The sequence below is a fragment of the Mugil cephalus genome, chromosome 9 (genome assembly GCF_022458985.1).
Source record: "Mugil cephalus isolate CIBA_MC_2020 chromosome 9, CIBA_Mcephalus_1.1, whole genome shotgun sequence".
NCBI lineage: Eukaryota > Metazoa > Chordata > Actinopteri > Mugiliformes > Mugilidae > Mugil > Mugil cephalus.
In genome coordinates this window covers 1,413,730-1,438,544 of record NC_061778.1, presented here as the reverse complement: position 1 = coordinate 1,438,544, position 24,815 = coordinate 1,413,730, and the positions used below count along the sequence as shown (strand labels likewise).

General features: G+C 41.2%; 1 protein-coding gene across 3 annotated transcripts in view; it reads left to right on the top strand.

Moving 5' to 3' along the window:
* si:cabz01090165.1 (uncharacterized protein LOC100333421 homolog) overlaps positions 1-24,815 on the top strand; it is a 295,771-nt gene that overhangs the window by 204,467 nt on the left and 66,489 nt on the right. For all 3 annotated transcript variants that reach the window (XM_047594882.1, XM_047594880.1, XM_047594881.1), the window contains one exon: positions 2,319-2,413. The gene's annotated coding sequence lies outside the window, so the exon portion shown is untranslated. The remainder of the gene's footprint in view (positions 1-2,318; positions 2,414-24,815) is intronic.

The window sequence follows — 24,815 nt, the reverse complement described above, 5'->3', positions numbered from 1 at the left end:
CTGATAATTGTCAAGATTTCAGTCTGGACCCAAGGTTCCATGTAAGGAGGTCTGGGTGGATGGATGGGTCAGTACAGCCTATCCCACCTGTTGTATGAAGAAAACTTTAACTTTGATCATCTTTATGCGTAAACATGAGAAAACACAGGTGAAAAGAAATGTTTGTGCTACCTGCTGCTACTAGAAGCCGCAATTCAGGACATGCTTCTGTGGACATGATTTGACCAATGAAACTGTTTCCTGTTGAAAATTTCATGACTTATAAATATCCTTCAGCATCGACGTAAGCTTCTGCTTTGGGATTAAAAACAGTTTCAATCACACATGTGTCAATCTGTTTAGTAGACAGACAGTTGAGTAGTTGAAGTCACTATTGTCTTGACCTGCTAGTAGTAGCACCTCATCACCTCCATCATCTTCCACCATCGACGCCGTCCTCCCGGAGCCTGTTCACAGCTGAACGTCAGCAGATCACAGACAGAGCCAAGGCTAACTGTCTCCCCTCCACTTATCTCTGCTCTCATCTTAATAAGACCAGAGCAGCATCCTTCCCATAAGGCCACGCTGTCTGGGTCTGAACCACCGTCTCATTAAAGAGACGCGGCGGACCTCTAGAGCACAAAGAGCTCCACCGTCCCGACTCGCTCGTTTAAAGCCAAAGCATTGACGTCCTCTGCTCTGCGCCGTCATCGATATCAGCCTCTCTGGTCTCTCTGTGAGGAGGACCTTCCTCTTTTACTCAGGGATGTTGAAGCCGAGCGGATGATGTGTGATTCAGATGTCAGATAGAGAGTAGAACAGTTCTGATGATGGTCCTCTGTCTTTCTAGTCCAACCAGATTCAGTTCAGTTCGTTTGTCTGCATTTAAAAGAAGCTGCTTGGGTTTGATTCTGAAAAGTGATATTTCTGACATTACAAATGTGCTTTGTACGTGTTTCCATATGTGTTCTGCAAATGAGTTGTAACTCTCGTAAAGTCTTGTATCGTAATATCCCATAATTCTCTTAAATTCTCGTCCTCATGAGAGCGTCAAAGTGTTTTAGCTTATTACCAGTTTTTTATTGGGATATTTAGGTTTTGCACATTTCTAGGGGGAATGGAAACACAGCAATGCATGACTCTCATCCATAGCTCAGTTTATTTCAAACCAACTGGACAGGACTTTTCAACCTGTACAATGTAGATCACGGGGTAAGACCCGATAGTTTTCAGTTCAGAAAAACGTTTTTCATGCATTTGTGCTGAAATCCCTCCAAATAACCAAAGCCTGATTCATTAGAATGAAACCTGCTCAGTGGAAAATATGCCAAAGACACTTTCTTAGATTTGATTGCATGAGGTGCAGTGACATTTGGCACATTTGCACAGTTTTGGGCCTGTAGATCTTGTTACTTCTCTGAAACGAGAATTTGAGAATTTTCTTGAGACTTGTCTAGACTTTGTAAATATCACTGGACCATTGTCTAGTCATTGTCTAGTTCCATTTCCTGTGATTGTGTGGGACTAATGACTTATTGAAACTTCCTCCTCCTAATCCTGCACACTTCTTGGGTGAAAGTCATTAATATTTTAAGCATTATTATGCAATGCACTAAAATACAAAAAAATATTAAAATGTACAAGTTTAGTTGACATCGTTTGGAGTAGACTAAAGTTTCCAGAGTCTCCTCGCTGCTGTGTTTTCACAGTGTGACTGATTGTGACTGACAGCAGAGGGAGGCGGAGATGTTGCTGCTGAACAAACAGTGTGATGGATTACACAAACCAGTCACTTTTTCTCTGCAGCTCCACACTGAGCAGCGTTCTCTTATTTTTTCTGTGTGTGTGTGTGTGTGTGTGATTTGAAAAATCCTCCTCTGTGTTTCTGCTCAGCGCCTAAAACTGTGCCCATGTCTCAGCACAGAAATACGTTCTTCACTTCATGTCACATTTGTCTTGTGGTTTCTGGATTGTTCTTCATAAATGATTCAAACGACAGAAGAACTCCATCCTGTGCACTTGTTTGTCTGTTTAGATGCGCGTTGTGAGTTGTTGGTAGATGATTCAGACAAACAGCCTCTCACTGCTGGACTCTGACCTGCCTCTGAGTCATGGACGTCCCTAAGGAGGAGGGGGGGCTGGACCTCCGCCCCAGCTTGTGCCATCACTTTTTACATATTGAGCTCACTGATTTAATTGTTATTGTAACCAAAAATCACAGTTTTTCCTGACTCTAAGTTCCTGTGCAGAGGCTTTTCGCAGTTAATCCACGACCTTGAACTCCACACATACTGTAGGTATCAGTGGCTTTCTAACCAAACTAAATCCTTCTTTTTCAGGCGTCTGCAGATCAGATCTAGTCGTCACACGTCCCAGCTGGACCCGACCTTGATTGGCTCCATTGGTAAATAAACGCTGAGGTCCTCTGGATCAGGTAGGTTTACTCTTTAAGTGACATCTTTCTTCCTTCCTTTCTTTCACTGAGTGTCCACTACATGTCTGACATTATCGGATTCAGGCATTTTAAACACAGCACTGGATTCTATTTGGTGCAAACTCAAAACAAAGACAATGTCTCTCACTCTCAGTGGTAATTTCAGATCCAGCAGTCAGACACCTGCGCCTCCATTTGATAAATATTGAATCTTCCAGAATTGAAATAGATCTTTAACAATGCCAATCCACACATACACTATCCCTACATCCACACGCACACATACACACAGACAACATCACACCGAACCCACCATGGGTTAGAAGGTTGATTTTTTTTTGTCTGCTTCACAAACAGAAAGGCAAAATGGAAAGCTGGCTGTGTGTGTGTCTGTGTTTGCAGTCGTTCTGACAGAGTGCACAAAGCAAGGTGTGACAGGCGTAAACTGAGAGGCCGTGTGTGTGTGTGTGTGTGTGTGTGTGTGTGTGTGTGTGTGTGTGTGTGTGTGTGTGTGTGTGTGTGTGTCAGCCACCAGCTGTCTGAGGCAGGTAGGTGTGTGTGTGAGAGTGGTGCAGACAAAGTGAAAATAGCTCTTAAACGTTTACAGCGTGCCATAAGTTAGAGAGTGGTGTCATGCAGTCATTTTTATTTCCTGTTGGTGTTGTTAAGCAAATGTGACTCATCTCTACATAACTCAGAAGCTGTGCTCCTGGTAAATAATGTGTCATATTTGGTCTAAATGTCTGTCTTTGCTCGGTTCCGTACTGTTACAGTGTGCACAGGTTTATAAATACGAGTCTGTGGGTGCCCTCTTGGCTGCCCGTCCGCCACTTTATGTGCCTCTGTGCGGGTGCACGTTATGCTCCTGCTGAGCAAGGCCACATCTGTTAGCTAGCAAAAGACAAGCGTATCAAGGACATTTGTGCAGCCTCTTAAAGTGGAGACGAGGACAGCGTGACTATCTGCAGCAGCAGCAGCTGCAAAGCCTCGTCTCAGCCTCTCAGCAGCTTTTATAAGAGATGGATATCTTCTGGTAGTGTGTGGGTGTTTCCCTCCAACACTGATAATGGTTATAGGGGTTTTAAAGTATAAAGATTTGCCTTGACGCCATATTGTTGTGTTTTTCATCAAGTACACGATGAGAGCTTATGCTAACTTTACAACACAGACGAAGACTTCATATTTTATGGACTTCACCAAGGAAAAATGACTGAAAGCACGAGATTTAATTGTGTCATAGCTTTTTTATTTTGGTAAACATGAAGGACTAAGAAGGACTAGCTGTTCTTTGCATCATATCTTCCCAGCCAACAGCAAATCGTCCTAGGGTCATAGCCTTCTAGCTAATAGTAGATCTTTCTAGCTTTTTATTAAGTAAAAGTCTGCACAAAGAAGCACTGACAGTAGCTCTTCTTAGCATCTTATCCCCGCCAGCTAACAATAACTCTTCCTAGCATCATCACCTTCTAGCTAATAGTAGAACTTCCTAGCTTTTTATTTGGTAAACAATTTGTGCAAAGAAGGACAGGGTCTGGCCGCCAGAGAGGAGCGGTGCAATCAGTCGCGATCCACTAAAGACAATTAGCCTGCCAGTTGCTCCATTTAGAGGAGAAAATCAAGCTTGATGCTGACGGAATGAGTTTTCAGAAGACTTCGTTAAAGAAGCCTCGGAGAACAGCTTCCCTCTGTGAGCCGCTCAGATGCTGCAGAGATTCCCTGCAAAGGTCACAATGATGACGTTGGCGGGGACAGATGACTGTCACCTATAAGTCCTGATCGGAGCCTGTGTTCTCTAGATTCTGCCCTTTTCTCCTCTGTAATCGACACCAAAATGTTTTATTCCCTCTTTGTACCTCCTCCATCTGTCCCACTGTCAACAACAGCAGATAGGATCCAAACATTGGTCTCAGACCAGGACTTACCTTAAACACATAAATGAGAAATCCTGCAGCTCGTTATGAAATAATTAATGACATAATACATTAAATTCTGCAGAGTTAATATTGCTACTGTTAAGCCTCACAGCCACGTTCTGATTGGTCTCCAGACTCCAGATACACTTTCCACCACAAAACATTAGGAGTTCGGGAAGTTGCTTGTAGGTTATTCTACTACAAGTCTCAGTGTTTTCCCGCGTCTTTAAAAATCTGTTGATTAGTGACAGTTTGCACATTTCATCGTTTCATCTTCAGAGGTTAAGAACAACAGGTTTGCTCCGAGAATAGCTCAGTGAATCACACAGTCTCACATCTCCGAGTGTGTTGCATGTATTTTGTATTCATCATTCTGAATATATCCGGCTCTATTCTCTGCACCGTGATGGAGCCACATTAAAAGAGCCTCTTTGCTGTGAAGCTTTAGAGGGCTTTGGCTGCAGATAGGAGCCTCGGTGTGGAACAATTGTGACGACGAGGCGTGCTGAACAAAAGCCTCTCAGTCTGTGACAGATTTTTAGCTTGCTGCTAATGGGAACCAACGCACAGAGACATAAAGTGCATGAAAAAAAATCATCATATCTGCACACTTAGAACAGAACCACAGGGGATGAATAAATGAATGAATAGAGGCACAGGAGGGAGATAAAGGGGGATTTAATAAAGGTAATGAAGACGATAAATTTGTGAGGACTGTTATTGGAGCTTTTATTGTATTCTCCAGGTTTTACTTTCACTGCTCTTGGATGAACAATAGAACATTGAGACTATTTATTATCTCGATGTGCTTGCTCCGTTGTTGCTCTCCGTCTCCTTCACAGAACGTTCATCTGTTAAACAATCGTATGTAGAGATGCAGATGAAGAAATGTAGCAGCACTGATTGGTTTCACTTTGCGTTTCTCACCACATTCTTCTCACTGCTGTCATGTCGAAATTGTTTTCCTCACAACCATGTAAAGAACCCTGGTGATTAGGTAGTTAGGTTTCTGGAACAGATAACCAGTCTTTTTTTTTTTTTCGCATTTCCACGTCTAAATCCACAAGTGTTTACACAACAGCATGATTATCTAGAACGAATAACGAGTAGACAAACCGATTATTCAGGAGGGGACACTTCGCTCTCCCTGTAGCACCACATTTTCCCAGCTAGTTTCTCTCTCTAGCTTCTTAGCCTCTTAGCTAACAGCAGATATTTTTAGCGTCCTAGCCTCCCAACTAGTAGTAGCACTTCTTAGCCTGTGAGCTGATAGTCGATCTTCCTAGCTTCCCGATCTCTCAGCTAACAATAGAACTTCCTAGCCTAGTCCTTCATAGCCTCTCGGCTAATAGTGTTCCTTTCTCATTCCTTAGCCTCTCAGCTAATAGTGTTCCTTCCTAGCTTCTCAGCTAATAGTAGCTCCACTTAGATCGTAGCTTTTTTTGATCCAGACACAGGGGACAGCTGAACAGTCCACTGTTTGTGATGGTAGTTGTTGATGTTAGTTTCATGTGTCCATTCTTTTAGTTATAGGTCACTACTCTTATTTTACGCTCTCGTACTGTGCTTCAGACTAGAGCCATATAATTCTGGATTGGGAATTTTTGACGAAGAAAGAAACTGAAAGTGTGCGTGCCCTGTTAGGTCTCCTGTTTTCAGCTGAACTGATGGTCCATGTGGGCATTACAAAAAAAAAAAAAAATGCTCAAATTTATGCTAATGTTTTCTATGCACACACGTTTGCTAATCTCCTAATTTAACTTGACAAACTTCTGTCGTGTGTCTGGAGATTTTTAGAAAGGATCCTTGTTTTCTCTCCTCTTACCCCTGCATTACTCTCTGTGGGGAACTATCTTTCTCTTTCTGCGGTTGGTCAGTTAAGCTGCTGCACAGTGGCCCGGAGGCCTGCAGGGATTCAGGCCCAAATTCAGTGAAGGTGTGCGGAGGGATGAGCACTCACAATTTCCCAAAAGTGAAAGAGTCAGAAAGTCGTGCTCTGGAATAACTGCAAGCACTGAGCAAAAACTCCCGGGCAGAACAGAAAGTTTAGATGCTGTAAAAACTTAAATAAATAAATAGTCCTGTGTAACACGCACCTCATCCTACTGAATGAATTCACATAAATATACAAATATAAAAGGTCGCATACAGGGTTCGTATGAAGACGGATGTAGTTTGTTGATGCATCCTCAGCAGATTTATGAAGCAAATAAGAAAATTAAAAATCAAACCACAAGTTAGTTCTATCCGGAAATATGATGCTGGTATCAGGAGGATATTGTCTGTGCTGCCTCAGCCTGTGCTGCTGAAGGACGACTCGTCAGACCTGCAACTGTTGACATTGAGATTTCAATTTAGGACTACAGGCTGAATTTCTGCAGCCTCAACCATGACAACATTGTACAAAAAGAAAAAATCCAGTTCCCCTTTGAATTTTTCTATCCATGTACACACTGCGTTTCTTTAGCTTTAGCTTTGTTTCAGCTGATTCATTCTCTGCCAGCCTCGGGTACATTAAGTAAGTGAGCAGCGACAGTGTCTCCAGGTTTGGCCCCACACTACTTCGACACGGCATCTTTCATGAATGGACAGCTTTTAACGAGTCTGCGGTGGCGGAGAAATGATTGCTTCCTTATGTTGTTTTTTTCTTTTCTTTGCAACAGTTCCTTTGAGGGCGTTGTGTCAAAGTGTACAGCCACACAGGAACGACAGAGAAAAGCCTGAGCTTGTTAGCTTGTTAGCTGAATGCTTCATCCCACTTTTGTACTAGATATGCTTGTTCTGTGTGAACACTGTGAATACGTGTGCAGCTCTAAGACCTGATAGATTGTGAATGCCGTGGACGGCAAATTTGCACAGAACACAAATGTATCAGGGAAGTGGAGGAGACATTTGCTGCAGTAAATGTTAAATAAATGATGGTGAGACACTGAATAAAAAGTTCTGAAAGTGAATGGAGGAGCCTTCTTGCTAATGTTTTTACTTCACATATTTTCTTTTAACTGTCACTTTGCACAGAAGAGGTTCATTTGACTGAATATTGATCCTGGTGGTCAATAAGCTGGACCACAGCTTGAACTTCATCAGTCACTGTTCTTTAAATGCTTCTTTAAATGGCTCTTTCCATAGTTTCCCTGTGCACAAACTTTGGTGAATACGGTTCATGGCAGTTTGACAGATCTGCTCAGGTCCCTGACCTCGACCTGGATGAACTTCTAGGATGAATCTTATAACGCAGCATCACTGCTGCACCTCTCTGTTGCTCTAAAGGCTGAGTGGATTCTCTATATGTTCACTAGTTCATCTCTGAAGACACCAAACCCTGACAACTAGTCTCCTTCCTGTTGTGTTTTGACTCCTCTCTTTTAATTGTTTGTTCAGGATAGATAGCATCAGAGTGGAGAAGAAAGGGCATTTAAGTGTATTTATTTCAGAAACTGCTGATCTGCTGGGATTTTAAGAGAATAGTCCTAAAAAGAGAAAAGATCCAGTGAGCAGCAGTTGTTGATGTGAGAGGTCAGAGGAGAATGTGCAGACTGGTTGGAGATGATAGAAAGGCAACAGTAACTCAAATAACCACTGGTTCCAACCAAGGAATGTAGAATACCATCTCTGAAACCGTGAAGAAGATGGGCTACAGCAGCAGAAGACCACACCGGGGGCCACTCCTGTCAGCTAAGAACAGGAAACTGAGACTACAGTTCACACAGGCTCACCAACACTGGACAATAGAAGATTGGAAAAACGTTGCCTGGTCTGATGAGTCTCGATTTCAGTCATGGTTTAAATGCCACAACCTACCTGAGTATTGTTGCTGACCATGTCCATCCCTTTATGGCCACAGTGGACCATCTTCTGACGGCTACTTCCAGCAGGATAATGCACCATGTCACAAAGCTCATATCATCTCAAACTGGTTCCTGGAACATGACAATGCATTCACTGTTCTCCAATGTCCTCCACAGTCACCAGATCTCAATCCAATAGAGGAACCTTTGGGGTGTGGTGTGTCATAGTTTTATGGTTATTTTATTATTTTTCAATTTTATATTCTCCTATTTTTATTTAATAGTTTTTTTATTATCATTATTTTTATATCGTAATTTTGATTCTAAATTTTATTCACTGTTTTTATTCTGTATTTTATTTCATTCTATTTTTAATATTCGTATTTGTAGATCAAAATCTCAAACACTTTGAATGACATTCACTTGTTCTGAAAAGTGCTGTACAAATAAAATCTGATTGATTGATTAGTTGATTGATTGTGTTGGACTGAGCCCAGCCTGTATTAACTATTATTTTTACTATTTTAACTATTTTTAGCATCTAAACGTTCTGATGCCCGGGAGTTTTTGCTCAGTGCTTGCAGTTATTCCAGAGCACGACTTTCTGACTCTTTCACTTTTGGGAAATAGTGAGTGCTCATCCCTCCGCACACCTTCACTGAATTTGGGCCTGAATCCCTGCAGGCCTCCGGGCCACTGTGCAGCAGCTTAACTGACCGAGCCGCAGAAAGAGAAAGACAGTTCTCCATGGGGAGTGATGCAGGGGTAAATAACATTTAGTGGTAATTTCTGATGGAATTCATTTGGTCAAAAACATTTTTTATAGTCAGCTCTTCATTTTTAATCTTCACCGGACAAGTCACACATGTCCCAGGAATGGGGGACCCAAATGTCAAGTTCTTAAGTCCATTATTGTCTTTTTTCTATGCAGCTATTTGTTAAATATTCCCTTAACCTTTTTAGAGTCTTTTTATATGAGCCACCTTTGATACTTTCTTTTGTTTGATGAGATGTTTTATACTTGAAAATAAAAGAAAAGTATTTCAATTTACCACATATTGTTGTACTTTTAATATATTTAGATAGATATTTACTGCATCCACTCATGGAAATTTATTTTTTAATGTTTTAATTGCAGTTAAAACTAAGTGAGACCAGTAGAGCCAACAACAGAACCATGGACATGCTCTATCTCCCTCCATTAAAGCCTCTTTATATCCTCCCTGAGTATCGTGATGTGTTTGATGGTAGGCCGGGGGTGAAGGTGCTGTGCCTGATTACATGAACACAGTGTGTGTGTGTGTGTGTGTGTGTGTGTGTGTGTGTGTGTGTGTGTGTGGTGTGTGTAAAGGATGTTAGTCCATCAGTGGAAGGTCAGCGCCTCTGGGTTTCCTCATTGTTGTTTAAGTGAGAACTTTTCCTCTCAGTCAGCACAAACACATCAACACAGAAACAGAGAGATGGGGGGTGGAGGGTGGAGGGGTGGAGAGAGAGGGGGGGGGATGCACGCTCGCTGCTCCAGGCCAGTAACAGCACCTGGACTGATGTATCCAGCTGAATTCACTACACTTCTCTAGCTGACAGCTCACTGCACACATCCTCTATTTTTATCTCTGCTTCTCTTCTCTCCTCTTGTCTTTCATGTTTTCCATTCACTTCTTCTTCTTTCTTTACTGTTTATTTTTTAAAATCTGTTGTTTCTGGTTCTTTCACATTTTTCTTATTGTCACTTTCCTTTTCCCTTCTTCTCTTCTCCATTCTCATTGTCTCTTCTCTCGTTCTTCTGTTTTCTCCTCATTATGCTTCTAGCCCCTTTCTTCTCGTCTTCTTTCTGCTCTGCACTAACATTATAAATAGTATCACTAAACAACAATTACATGCAAATTCCATGGCCGTTTCTATTTATGCTTTGATATATATCAAAGCATAAATATGAGTAGCTGACTGCTAAAGTAGACCTAGCTTTACTTATTGTTGACATGTCAGGACACCAGTGCGTGACGTGTTTCCATAAAGATCTGGTTGCACCTTTTTATTATCTGTTGCTGATCCTGTAATGTGCTGGTTCTGAATCGGACAGAGAACACGGTGTCAGATACAGTAAACAGCAGGTGTACAATCAGTGTTTATTTTTACTCAGAGATGTGAAGCTGTGTTAATCCTTCTGGATACTGAATTTTATGAAAGGATATTTAAATCCTGGACCGGCCTCTATTTCCATTCAGCCTGCTTAGATTTCATCTTTGAAGTGGCTAATTATTTTCATACTCCGCGGATCCCTGAAGGCCTTTCTTCCTTTTCAAGGGCACTCATTAATCAGACATTCATGTGAACATACACGTCATATACAGCGTGTAGCGTGAGCCTAGGGAGCAAATATGTGAGGCGTACATGATGTGTACGGTGTAATAATAACACACAGCAGTCCTGCAGCAAACACCTGGATGAGTGTCGAGAGTGAAGTTTAATATTAATATGTATCTATCTGAGGGGGGCCTGTGGTGTAACACAATGTTGTTGGTTGGGGGGGGTTGGCTGATCAGTTTGGGATCTAGTGGATTTGGAGGGTTAGGGCTATGTTTTTTTCAGTTGTGTGTGTGTGGGGGTGTCTGGTCTGGTCTAGGTGGGCGCTACATGTCTGAGTAACATCCACACCAATGAATGCCAGGTCTAAATGTTTCCCTGCAGAACACTGAACCGGTCAATGTGTTAATGTTACTTGCCTCTGCTGTCCATGGTCATAATGTTGTGGCTGATCAGTGTATGAACCAAACTACAACCTCTAGGCCTGAGAAAAGGTGGCACAAATAAATAAATAAAAAAAAAATAAATAATAATAATAATAATAACTTAAATAAATTAAAAATGCACTTCCTCTAATGTCTACTAGAGGCTCTCTCATAGACCTTCAGGATAAAATGTTCAACTTTAAACCAGAAATACATCTTTACAGTCTGGTACAAAGACTGTGTTGATCTCTATAACTATTGTTTTTTCTAAACTCACCTGTTTAAATTATTTCAAGGCTTAAATTTACCTTAAATTGAGGACTGTCCTTACATGTTGCTATCAATCTTCTGCTCATTCCTTTTGACCGTCTTTAAATTAGCTGCTAGTGCAGGTTTTTAAACACAGTCTGTGGAAACTGATCAAACTTTTGTCCCTTATCTGTGTCAGTGTTAGAAATGAACGTAACTGAATAAGTTTGTTGTCCTCTGAGTCAACATCCCATCTGAGTGTAAAGTGGCTGAAAGAGGCAGTTGTTTACAGTTCATTTCCAAACCGAGCAATTCTCCGAAACAACAGTGTTTACCTTCGCGTAACTCGACGCGATTGGTTGAGCACGTGAAATGATGAGCAATCACAAAGCGCTCTCATTTGCATCCTCGTTGACTTCCAATCTCTGCCTGTGTGATCACTCATATCTGCAGCGCTGCGTGAAGCTGACGGTGCAGAAGAGATCGAGCTTCTTTTTTTTTTAGTTCCGCCTAACGAATGGGAGGCTTCAAAGGAAACAAAGATGAGTGTGTTTTGAAGTCGGTCTAATTGCTGCACGCTTTAAGATGAAGGGAAAATGTGCGTTGGGAGAGCGTTAAGGAAACAGACATTTGAAGGGGTTTTAAAGATGTAAAGAGCGGCTGACAGCTTCCTTAAGTGAGTGCTTTCAGGAATATTTAGTGTTCAGACCAGAGACTGTAGAAAAAAATGGCCTCACTTCTTCCCACTGGTCAAACTGACACTAGAGGTTTGAACCAGAGTCTGCACATACTTATTCTGGAGCAGACTCACATTCATTTGATTAATACTGCACTCTGTTCTACCTCAGTTATAAAGAAATCATGGCTCATACACTGCATTTTATTTCCCTACTCTCAAAGTCCTACTGGATTGCTTCCTTCCAGTGGTTGTCAGTGATAACTGTCAATCATCATGATGTCAGATCCTGTTTTCATAGCTTCAAATAACTCATACTTCTAACATAAGACTCTTTAACGTGCATCAACATTATATTAACTACTTAGAATAATAGAAACTATCCTGGGGAAAAAAAAAAAGAAAGAGATTTGACGCGTATTTTAGTGTTTTAGCTCAAGCTCCGCCCACTAACATTGGGGTGGAGCTTGTGACCGACGCTTCAGCCAGCCACCAGGGGGAGCTCATCATGATTTGGAACTGTCATAGCATCCATGGTGACAGACCCTAGCACCATAGCCCAACATGCACCTCCCCAATTTAACCGTGCATCACGGTGATGCAGAGTGCAAGAGCTAGTGATGTTTGATACCACTGATTTCCTTTCTGATCCGATACTGAGTAAAATTCAGGCTGGTATCGACGATACCGATCTGATACTTTGTATAAATGCACCCTAATGCGTCTGGTAAACCTGAAAATAGGAGTTACTTTCAGCTGTGTTCCTACATCACCTCCAATGACTGAAGTATCCTAAGTATCGATATTTTTATTTGATAATCGGTTTTTGAAGCATAAAGATGTGGTATCGGAGGTATCGATGTTTCAGTATCAAGCCACACATCACTAGCTAGAGCTGTGATTGGTCCGCTTGGTGGTATCATGTTTCCTCTTTAGTATCTCCAGTTTCTTCTCGATCTCGGCAATTTTCAAATGAATTGTTTTGTGTTAAATGAGAGTTAAAGTCAACTTTATTGTCTATTTCTTCACATGTACCAGACATACCAAGGAAACGAATAACCTTTGTTACTGTCCTGCAGTGAAGAGGTAAAGTGCACAGGCTCAACAGATGAACACAGACATTTTTCTAGAGTGAACAATAACTAACGTGCACAGTTAAAAATCCAATAAAATCAAATGAAATAATGTTGATTCTTCCTGTGCACCGACCGCTAAACATCCTGACAATGATCTATTTTCGGTGCAAACACTATACACACACACACACACACACACACACACACACACACACACAGACAAACAGCCTGATACTTGTGTGTTTGTGTCCGTTCCCGTTAGGTGTTTGTGTGCGGCTGACAAGGCGAGAACAAAACAAGGCATGTTACCTGGTGTGACACCTGTCAGCCACCGTCCAGCGTCCAAACACACAGTCGGACTCACCTGCCTCACCAGCACTGTGTGTGTGTGTGTGTGTGTGTGTGTGTGTGTGTGTGTGTGTGTGTGTGTGTGTGTGTGTGTGTGTGTGTGTGTGTGTGTGTGTGTGTGTGTGTGTGTGTGTGTGTTCTGTCCTGCTGCGTGGAAGGTGTGTGTGTGTGTTCTGTTCCTCGAGCGTATGTTCACACACACACACACACACACACACACCTTGCAGGCAGGTAACAGCCATTGGAAATTTCCATGACAGATAAACACACAGTTGATTCTGAGGAGCTGCCAGATACACAACTCTCCTGTTCAAATGTAAAAATAAAAAAAAAGACAACACAGTTACTTTAACCAAACCAAAGCTGGTCTCATTTTGTTGAGTGGATAGTTTGACCTCAGCGTTGACTCCTCCTCATGTACCAGCTACAGCAAACAGCTCATTATCCTCACATCACTTCTGTTTTCTAAAGAACCACGTCTCCGTGTCCCTCAGATCCTTTTTGATGATTGTGTGTCACACATGAGACTACGTCTTTGACATGTGCAGCGCACACAAAGAGGCTCAGCTGGGTTAGAAGTGACCTTCTGGCTCCTGACAGTTTATTTTTCTTTGCAGGTTAAATGGAAACACATATTTTATACATCAAAAAAATTCAATGAAATCACAAAGCCTTATTAAATGTTAATTGTTATTTTTCCTTTTCTTTTTTCATTGATGCAATTGAATAGATTTGATTCGAACACAATGGAGATAATTTAATGGGCCAAAAACATGAAGGTGGGCCACAGCAAAACAAGCCCCAAGCAATAAGAATTAGAACAAAGACACAGTTTCACCTGTCACTCAAAGCAGCCAAGCCCCTTAATTCTGAATGAATTTAATGTTTGATATTGTCCAAAAATAAAAATGATCTCCTGGATAGTTGTCATGAATGTAGAAATTCACTAAAGAGACCAAATCTGTTTTTGTACCAGGTTGTTTTTTTCCCAAAGTTGGATGTTTTACCTGAATATCTATGGGGACAGAGTCTCTTTAAGAGCCATCTAGTGGACATCAGAGGAACTGCACGCTGTCTTTTTTTTCAGTGATTCCTTCTTTAAAATATGACATTGAGACGTGTTTCACTGGGTGAAACACATCTTCTGTATGGTTGAGTGGAAACTAATTACCTGTTCAAAGATGTTTACTCATTTATCTGATCATCACATGAAAAACCAAAATCATGTTTATTAATTGGCCGTTTTTGACTTCTTGGTTGGTTTTACTTTTATATTGCATCTTAAAAACTCTTTACATTGCCTTTCATTCTTTACACATTCTTAACACATTGGACCTAAAACCTGATTAAAATCATAAAATTCTAGTTGGAAATTTTTTTTTTTTTTCACTGTTAAAACCAAAAACATGTTTAACGAACCGTTTTTATAACTTAGAATGCAAATCTAAAGTGTTAATGTCAAAAGCTGATGTACAAATTTAACAAACAACAAAGCTATTTCTAACGATTGGTTGATGGGATGCTTTTTTCTCCTCTGTGCACCAGACACACACCAACATGACGACATATTCAGGAAAAAGTGTGGCGTGAATTATTTATAATAAATCTATTATAATCTAGTTTTATTTGGCCTAGCAACACTGTTTGAAAACTGGTCTATAGTTTGAAGTTTGCACTATGTCGGTCATGTGATTTGGATGCACCAGCACGTCCATCCTCAGTGAGTCCATGCAGAGTCCGTGCCCTCTGCATGGACTCACTGAGGACTAATCACCGTTTTAAACAGCTTTCCATCTCCGTGTGGCTGCAGCATTGATTGGCCTTATGTGTTGCCGTGTCTTTAGTGTCTCATTCATCATGTGTCCACACCTCTGACAAAGAGCCCGTGACGTGTCCATGTTTACGTTCCAGCTGCCAGCAGGCATCAGCGCTTTTTAAATAACGGGCCTCGGCGCGGCCATGCTGCCCATGAATAGCCTCGTCCATACGTTTATTAACAGCCCCGGTGTGTGTGTGTGTGTGTGTGTGTGTGTGTGTGTGTGTGTGCACGTCTCTGACTGACAGCCTCGTGTCTGTGCATCGGCGTCGCTTAAAAGGCCCAGTGTGTCCATAGCTTTAAGTAACTGTCCATTGTGTGTCTTCTCCTTTGTTAAATGATCGACTGCGTGTTGTAAAAAATCATCTGTAGAAGCGTCCCTGTTTCTTATTGTTGTGTCTCTGAGTTAACAACAGTAAGTTTCTGACACCTGATTTGAATCATTTTGATCCACATGCTCCAAAAATAGATGTTGCTACAGAAATCAGTTTAAATAGTTCGTCTGCTGAGGAGCTGCTCAAACTCATTTTCTTTTGGACTTTAACAGCTTCCTAGAGTTGTCACATGTCAATGAACATACTTACATACATCAGTAATCACGTGAATGCTGCAGCCGCATCAGTCATATGAACACTTCCACTCTCAGGTCCATGTCCATTCTCATACACAATATGAGGACGGGTCATAATGTTATGGCTGATGCGTGTGTGTCTGTGCAGTGCTCGGCCTCATTGAAGTTTGGAGGGACAATGAGGACACCACTGCTGCACCGGCCTCTGGTTCACCCCGCCTCCTCCTCCACGGCCCACTTCATGTTTCTAAAGCCTCCAGTCTAATTAAACGAGCGGAGGAACAATAGCTTTAAACAAGCTAACAGCCGCCTGAAAAAGGCCTGTGTGTGAGTGGACAAGCATATCAAAGCTCTGGGTAATTACCAGCGAGCGTTCACACCAGCACACACACACACAAACGCTGAGCTGGACTCTGGTTTTCTTTGTGTGGTTTTCCTTTTTCATCCACTTTGTTTTTTTGTTTGTTTGTGTTGTTTTGTTGTGGATTGAGGATTGTGTGCATTTTTTATTTTTTTATTGGACTAATTTTCATAATGATTTATTGGGGGCCGCAGCAGGTCAACCACATTTTTTGAAGCTACGATTAATCCAACAAGGAGGGAAATTTTACTAAATAATGGGGAAATAGTGTAAAAGACATGAAAACGGGCTCATAATTAGTTAGAACCATTAGCATTTCTAGCACTTTAACAAGAAAATCATGATAGCTCATTATAATCTAATGTCCTGTGTGACTGCTCTGAGCATGTGCAGGGTGTTTAATAGGAATGAGAGCAGGTCATTTCTCTTTAGGACTGATGGTTCGATGCTCACACTTTTAATTCTCATAGTTCCTTCCTTACTCTACAACATCTCTATCAGTTTGGCCTCATGTCTGCCAGTTTCAACTTCTGTCCAACAGTTTTTGGCAGTTTTTATTTATATTCTTGTCCATCTCACACACCAGTGAGGTGTCGGCCCGCTCTAATTTCTTTTCTGCAGCACGAGACGCTTGCTGTGTTTACCTGAACCAAGGTATCCAGCTACTAACCTGAATAATAGAATAACAGCCCTCTCAGAACAGGGTAGTTCTTTCCAAAACTGGTCCATTAGGAAAACCTGATAACCGTGTAAACATTAACTCAGGTTGGAATAAATCCGTCCTTCCTGAGCATTTGGTTTAACGGAACCGATGAGGGCAAGTAAAGGAGTGGTGGAAAATCGTTTTATAGATCATTTTACTTAGGAGTTGGAAGTTCTCCAACATTCTGACCAAACTTCCAGCCAAGTCTCTGAAACACTGTGTGTGTAGAGGGAAGAACGGCTGTTTACTGCTCTAAGGGCCGGATCTACTAAGATCCTAGACTGCGTGGACTAATTCGCGTGCACAAGAATTTTGGTTTGCGGTTGATTTACTAAGACTTGCATCAATGACAGCAGGTGCATACAGACGTATGTAAATGAGGCTGTTGCATTGAGACTGCAACATGGAAGGTGTCTAATGAACACATTAGAGAATTAGAGCAACAAACGCCTGAATATAATTATAAGACACGGCACAGTGATGGATCGACAAATAAAAGAGGCCCACACAACAGAGTAGTCACTATAGACCACGTCAGGCTCACAAGAAACACGCAAATTATTACTGGAGACACCTGATCCGTTTAGATATTTACCGAATAAAAACCAATGTGCTTCATGGGGAAATATTTAGTTGCAAAATGAAGATGCATGAATTCCTCCTCACTACAACAGCAGCCTCGTGTGCGTAGTTACGCATAGGACAAACTTTCTGCACGTCCTTTGAGACGTGTTGAATATAGACGCTGTTTCTATGATTAGATTAGGTTAGATTTTATTACCATTCCACATGTCAAGGTACAGAGCAACGAAATGTAGCTTAGCATCTAACAAAAGTGCAGTCAGCAGTGAGTTCGTGTAAAAGCATGATTGTGTGTAAACGCCCCATATTTCCTAAAAACAAAAGAAAAATGGCTGGAGTGGTACTGGTGCCGCTAAAACCAATGATGCACTGGAAAAGGAAAAATAAATAAATAAATAATAAAGATGCATAACAAATCCAGGTCTTGGCCCTTGGATGGGTTTGGAAAGGTCTTTAATTGAACTTGCTGCAGTCATTAAAAACAATACCTCCTTCAGGGTGTGGAGACACAGTGAAAGAGTGTAATTGTTGCATATTCATTGAGGTAAACGTGCTAACTGGATGCCAGCGCACTATTTCTCACCTCACGCAACCTTTAGTGTGCACTGTTAGTAAATCAGTTTGTGCATTTTTTTGCGTGTGCATGTTTTTATACACAGAAACCTTCAGTAGATCTGGCCCTTAGCATGATGCTACCTTTGAAGCTGTTGGAGGCTGAAGCAGAAACTCAAACCTGTTATGTGCACATGATTGACATTTCAAAGTGAAACCCTTACTGAGCACTGTTGGTACGAGCAGTCTCAGAAAGTCTCTCCACAAAGTGTTTCAGCGATGGCGCCGCCACACACTCCTCATTAAGACTCTCTTTCCCAACTGCACATAGCAATTACAGCCCCGCACTAAACACAATGGGCCGGGACGCCGATGAATGGACAATAACAGAGTTTACAGGACGTATGCACGCGTGTGAAAAGCGCTCCCATTTATTCCAGGTGTGCTCGGCGACTCGGGCCCCCGCGGTATATGATTACATGCCTTTGTAAAACTCAATCAGACCTTTATGACGGCGGTAAACAACACATCTGACAAAACACTGACATTGTGAAGCAGCACCTCACTCAGGTTTAATGAGTCTTTTCAGAAGCCTATAATCAACACGGTCAGAAGGGATTTCAACTCTGCTATCAGAGAAAATTCACATACTTTTTGGCAATCATTCCGGTTCCTGCTCTCATTATTCCTCCTGCTCTCGGCAGCTTTCTGCTCTCCGTGCTTCAGGTAAAAAGTCGTCGTACTCGGCCTCAGGTTAAAAGGTTTGACTCAAATATTTAAGTTTTCGCCATTTAATCAATCCCTAATAAATCAAGAAATATTTAGTAAGGCTCTTCAAAACTGTTATTAAATTCCTGGGAAATGATGCAGAATAAAGAACACATTTAGGAAATGAAATCTCATCTTCTCATCTCCTATAACAGCGTGTCCTCCAGAGGCTCCAAATTCAATCAGCAAAATGAAATAGAAAAGTTAAACGGAACAAAATACAGTAAAATGATTCGTATTGGACCTGAAACGGTGTTCAGTTTATCAATCATCTGATCTGATTGACAGGTTATTGTAATGAGGACACGAGCTGATTGTTAAGTAGCTGAATTGAATTAAAACGTCGAAGTTTAATGAAGCCACTAGTTGGAAAATATGAAAATGAAATGAAGTGATGAACATAAAGCAAACACATTAACTCATTAGCAGTAATTCCTGCAGATGCATCCACTGCACATTAAGACACATTTAAAGAGTCTGCTAATATGTGAGTGGGAGCAAAGACACTTATTCAACGTGTTGGGCTGAAGAAGCTGTGCCTTCACTCATTTACTTTACATTTATTTATTTATTTATTTTCCAGATTAAATGCATCCCTGCTTTTTGTGCATCTGCAAAATGTCACAAAGAACTGAGTGAGAAAAGCAAACCTGCTGAGACATTTAAGTAACTTTAGTCCAGATCTCTAATGAAAAAGAACAGGTTCAAGTTAAACTTTAGCTTTAGTGGCCTCAGGTTCTTCTGTGTCTACTTTTATTTCCATTTTTTTTTCCTGTAGATTTGTTCGTCTGGAAATATTTTATATTTAATTTAATTCATTCTTTTATCCTTTATTATTTATTTATTATTTAATTTTGTAATGAGCAGCCAGCTACTTTCCCTGTGGATCAGTAAACTCTAGCCTTGTCTAAGTGTAGATTGAACCATTTCACCTCAGGTGTAAACTCCTGTGTGAGCTCAGGTGGTGAGTGGTGACCTTCATAAATTAGATTTTACCTGCGTCACGTTGGATCAATGAACCTCGGTCGGCCTGGGAATTCCAACCTGTGCATCGTCCCAGAGTCCAGAGCTCAATGAGGTCACAGAGGCCTCGTTAGCAGCAGCAGCCCGGAGCCTTAACGAAGCCACCTGATTGACTGATGGCTCGTTTTGAAGTAATAGAGGTGACAGAGAGGTTAGGAGAACTTTGTAATTAGCTAATTTGCTGATTTAGTCAGTCTTGATGCATAAAGTAGAACGATCGTCCTGAACAGGAAGTGGCCGGTGTTTGAGTTGTCTCTGGTTTTTGTTTCCCCTCCTCACACGCTGGCTGGTGTAGATGATGTCCAGACTGGGGAGCCCCAGCAGGACCGTGCTCTGACTCCTGTGGAAGCTTCACTACAGTTACACCATCTGGATGAAAAAAAAAGTGTGTGGTGTAAAAGTTAGCTGCATTTAGCCTGTGACAAATATTTCTAAAACGAGACAACCTTCTCCCCCATCTCATCCTTTCTCTTATCTTAGATTAAAACTGAGGGCTGAGCCACTCAGACTGTGACACAACAGAAGGTATTGAACTCCACAGTAAACACATTATATGCACATATTATATATGCACCGTCGTCTCTCCTCACGCTCACTGAGCTCAGATCTTCACATCCGTTAGTTTCACGTCTGCATCGCGTCCAACCTGAATCCCTGCAGAAACCAAATCTCTCCATATGTTCTACCTCCATATACATCCAGAGGATGTGCTGAACATGTCACTCACCTGAAGTGTCTGTGTGTTTTTATTTTCACCATGAAAACTGAATATATTTTCCCTTTAGTTTCCCTTTAGTGAAAACTGAATATATTTTCCCTTTAGTTTCAGGCTACACCTACATGGAGCAACTGGTAATGATTCTATGTCGGATTTAAAAACACATCTAACGCTTCTCTTATGAAAGGGTGTCAGGCATAACATTATGACCACCTTCCTAATATTGTGTAGCTCTCTCTCTCTCTTGAATGTTGTTCCTGGAGGGAACATTGAGGGGAGGGGTCTCCATAATAAAGTCTCATCTCAAGTAATTTACTGTATAATAATGAACATCTACATCTTCCATCATTACACTTAGTCATGTATCTTTCCTTAAGTATCAATGAAGACGTCGTTGGCTGCACAAAACGGATATGAAGGATATTTTAATATAACGTGGTTTGTTCTTAACGCCTCCTAATGTAACAGTCCTGCACTAATCTGACATTCAGCGTTGGTTTAGTGTTTTCATTTTGGAAGCTGTGGTTTGCAGAACTGTTGAACTGTAAACCAATCAGGCATAGCATTATGACCACCTTCCCAACACTGTTAGAAAGAATGGACATCAGAAAATGGACATGGGCCTTCTTTTGTTGTTAGTGGGGGGTTGATCATCCCACAGATACTTGATCAGTTTGGGATGTAGTGTATTTGGAGGCCAGGTGTTGAGTTGTTCCTGAAGTGTATTGTTTGTGTGTCTGCAGATCATTGAATTGTCACAAGGTTTAAATGTTATTCACTTGTCCTGTCAGTGGTCATAATGTTGTGTGTCAGTGTATATACAATGTCAGTGTATATCCTCTGGTCTGGTGAGAAATGCTAAGGAGGCTAATAAAGCTAAGAGAAAACCCTGCAGGCCAGATCAACTCCAGAAGAAGAGAACTTGTTTGTTTTTCTATTCCCAGTCTGCGAGTAGTGAACAGTCACAGCCAACAACCCCCAGTTCTCCGTGATGTAACTTTAATGAGCCGCCGAGACTTGATTAAGAAAATCGATGTTCGGGAACATGTTTCTCTGCTATCTCATCAAATGCCAGGATGGCGGCGTGAGTCACAGCGCACCTATAAGAGAGCTGAAACCTGTCGGTCTGAGCCGTGGAGTCCTCGTGCTCCAGGACCAGAAGCCTCCATGAAGCCAAACTGCTCATTCATGCACAGCTTTGAGAAACACTTTTCCTCACGCAGCTCAAACATCGATCAGCCTTCGTGTTCACGTTCGCTCCTCTGAGCTCATGAATCTGCTCAAATTTGTTTCACGTTAACGACGTCCTCTCTGAGTTTTTAACGTTAAGCCTTGGGTTCTTTCGTCTTTCTATCTCGTGTTTGTCCTCAGTAATTACAGGAAAGCTTTTCCCTTTGTCCTCTTTTCTTGTATTTTACCACATTGTCTCGTGTCTGATAGTAACTAAACAACGTTAAAGTAATTCAGCTAATGAATCAATACTCCAGCTATCAGTGGAACAGACTCAGCGTTGGTCAGCAGCTGTCTCATTGTCTCATTTACCATCTCTCTCTCACACACAAGCACAAACACACACATTCTCTATTGTTTGGAGCTTATCGCTGGGATGCACCTTATGCATGTTTTCGTTCCTCGTGCACACGCACATTTAACCTCCAGGGGTGGTGGTGGTGGTGGTGGTGGTGGAGGCGGTGGTCTACCTGCAGGGCCGCTGCCAGTCTGGACAGTATTCACCCACTGGGCAGAACACAGCATCCTGTCACCCAAACACACACACACACACATGCATGGCCCATGCAGACACACATCCTCAGGCGTAGTTGGTTTTCTTTTTTTTTTTTTAAACAGGCTGGCTCCCTGAAAACACCCGGGCATGCATGAATACATTCACACGCTCCAAATTTAGGCAGACGAAGCAAAGATCACCTCACACAGCCGCTCAGGCAAACAAACAAAACCTCAAACAGCCACACACACACAGACACACACACAGACACACACTCAGGGGCAGGCTCCTTGGGCTTCACTGGGGGAGGACGGTGGAGATGAGATCAGCCAGAGAGGAGGAGGGAGGGAATAATGAAAGTAAGGATGTGATTTGCAGAAGGAGGGGGAGAGGGTCAGGGACGGACCAGTGAGGTGGAATGAATGACGAACCTGAGCAAGTTCTTCTTCCCTGAAACAACTCTGTCTTCAATGGGAAAACTTTTTGGAACATGCATCTCTCTATGTAAATAATATAATATAATATAATATAATATAATATAATACAATATAATATAATATAATATAATATAATATAATATATATTTACTTCTCTCTCTAGTTCTTGTACATTAGTTTATTTGCAAATGTTGTGCATTTTTGCTTATACATATTTATTTCATTTTACTAGATTTTTACTTACATTTTATTTATTTTTATTGTGTAATTATTTTATTGTTTTATTTTACTAGATTTTTATTTATATTTTATTTTATTGCGCAATTATTGTATAATTTTATGTATATTTTATTAAATTTTTTCGTATATTTTATTTTGTTATTATTTTATTTTTATTTTATGAGATTTCAATTTATTTATTTATGTGTGACAGCTTTTTTTCCTGTGCAACTGAGCTGCTGTGACCAACCTCTGTGGATGAATAATGTTTCTTTAGAACATCCATCAAAACTTAACCTCCTGCAGACGCTCAGTTTACACAAATATAACTTTTATTTGACCTCAGAATTATTAACACTCTAAAAAAAAGTCTGCATTAATGAAATTGCTTTACTGTACACGGTATACTGTATTGATCCCACATGGAGAAATTCCTTCTCTGCATTAGACCCATCCATTCATGCAGTAGTGTGTGCACCTGTTTTTTATGCTTTAAGTCCGGTCTATAAACTCATTTCAATACATTTTACACATCGCTGTATTACAGTCACAAATATCTTATCATGCTTCCCTCCGTTTTGGCGTGTACAGTTTTTTAGAGTAACATGCATAAGTGAATATACTTCACCACAGATTATCTGTTTAGCTCATCAAGGAGTCGAGGAGGAGATGAGTCCGGCCGCAGCAGGATGTCAAACTTCCCCTCTTGTCTTTAGTGACTCCAGCTCAGAGCCTCTCTCTGTATGCTAATGATCTGTACCCATGCCGTATTTATGGAATAATAATGCTTTGAAACTGAATAAATAACGGCCGTCCCTCTGATCAGCCGCAGAGATAAAAAGTCATCTTTTCAATGGGAGACACAGTGATGGGAGCTAATTATCACTAGTTAGGAGTCTAAATGTCAAACTAATTGCAAATCAAGTGCATTGAGGGGGTTTCAGTGGATGCAGATGAGAATCACCACACAAACAATAAAAGCTTTTATAATATTTCATTATAATAATAATGTATTTTTCTACAGTAGGTTTGCTGCGAGGATCTGTCTTCAGTGGTAAAAACACATGACTACTCTTCACAAGTAAAAACTTAAATGAACGATGCCACAGTTTGTTTTTACCCTTTTGTACCCCTGACTGTGTTTAGTAATGCCATTACACTGTACATAAAATACTTAATAAGTACTACAGGTTACTACTGAGTTGAGAGTTTTAAAACAGGAACTTCCCATCCAGTGGAGAGAAGCAGCTCAGACACCGGACCGACACAATTGTGTATTTTGTTGAATAAAGGGCTAAGCTAATCTATTAGCTATTCTCTCTGTAATTGAAAGTCACGCTGTTGTGTGGTGGGTGCATGGAGGGGGGTGACTACAGGACACTGGAACTCACTCTAAGTCTTCTTGAGGTGTCGTGAGTCAAACTTGACAAAACATCGGTGAAGGGAGGTGAAACCCCAATGATGTGCTGCATTCTGCCGCCTGCTGCTGGCTAGGCTAGTTAGCTGGTGTCTTCATGTTGGTTGCTAGCTGGTCTGTTTTCAGTTGGACTGGGTTTGTAACATCTAATCCTGTGTATTAACGAATGCAAATATAATCTGAACGTGGAACATGTTTTATAGGCAACACTCTGCCCATTTATGGGGGAATTGTTCCTCTGTGGTTCCGTTTTTGGAGAAGGTCCTTGTGAGCTGGAGGCAGGCTCTGAGATGGAAATTAATTTGAACTTTAAGTGTGTTTATTTCTGTGACCCAGAAGGGCTTCACTGTGCAAAACAAACTAAATACTTACTGAGGTCAGTGCTGGTGGTGTTATTAAAAAATAAATAAAAATCATAAATAAGTGGACTGACCTAATAAATGCCATATACAGAACGGATAGAATTACATTTAAACTAAAATCCCAGAGATTTCTTTGTGTTTGTCTCTTTGTGTGACTTCATCGTCTTACATATATTTACTGTATATGCTTATACAGAGACCAAACAGCATGGATGTTCTCTAAAAAGATCAGCTCACACGTGCGTTCCTCAACATAAATACTGTACAAATGTAGTTTTTTATGTTAATTCATGAGGAAGCTCCTCATCTCCAAGCTCCTTAAATGCCCGTCTGAAGTAGAACCCCCTCCTAACCTGGAGATGACTTCA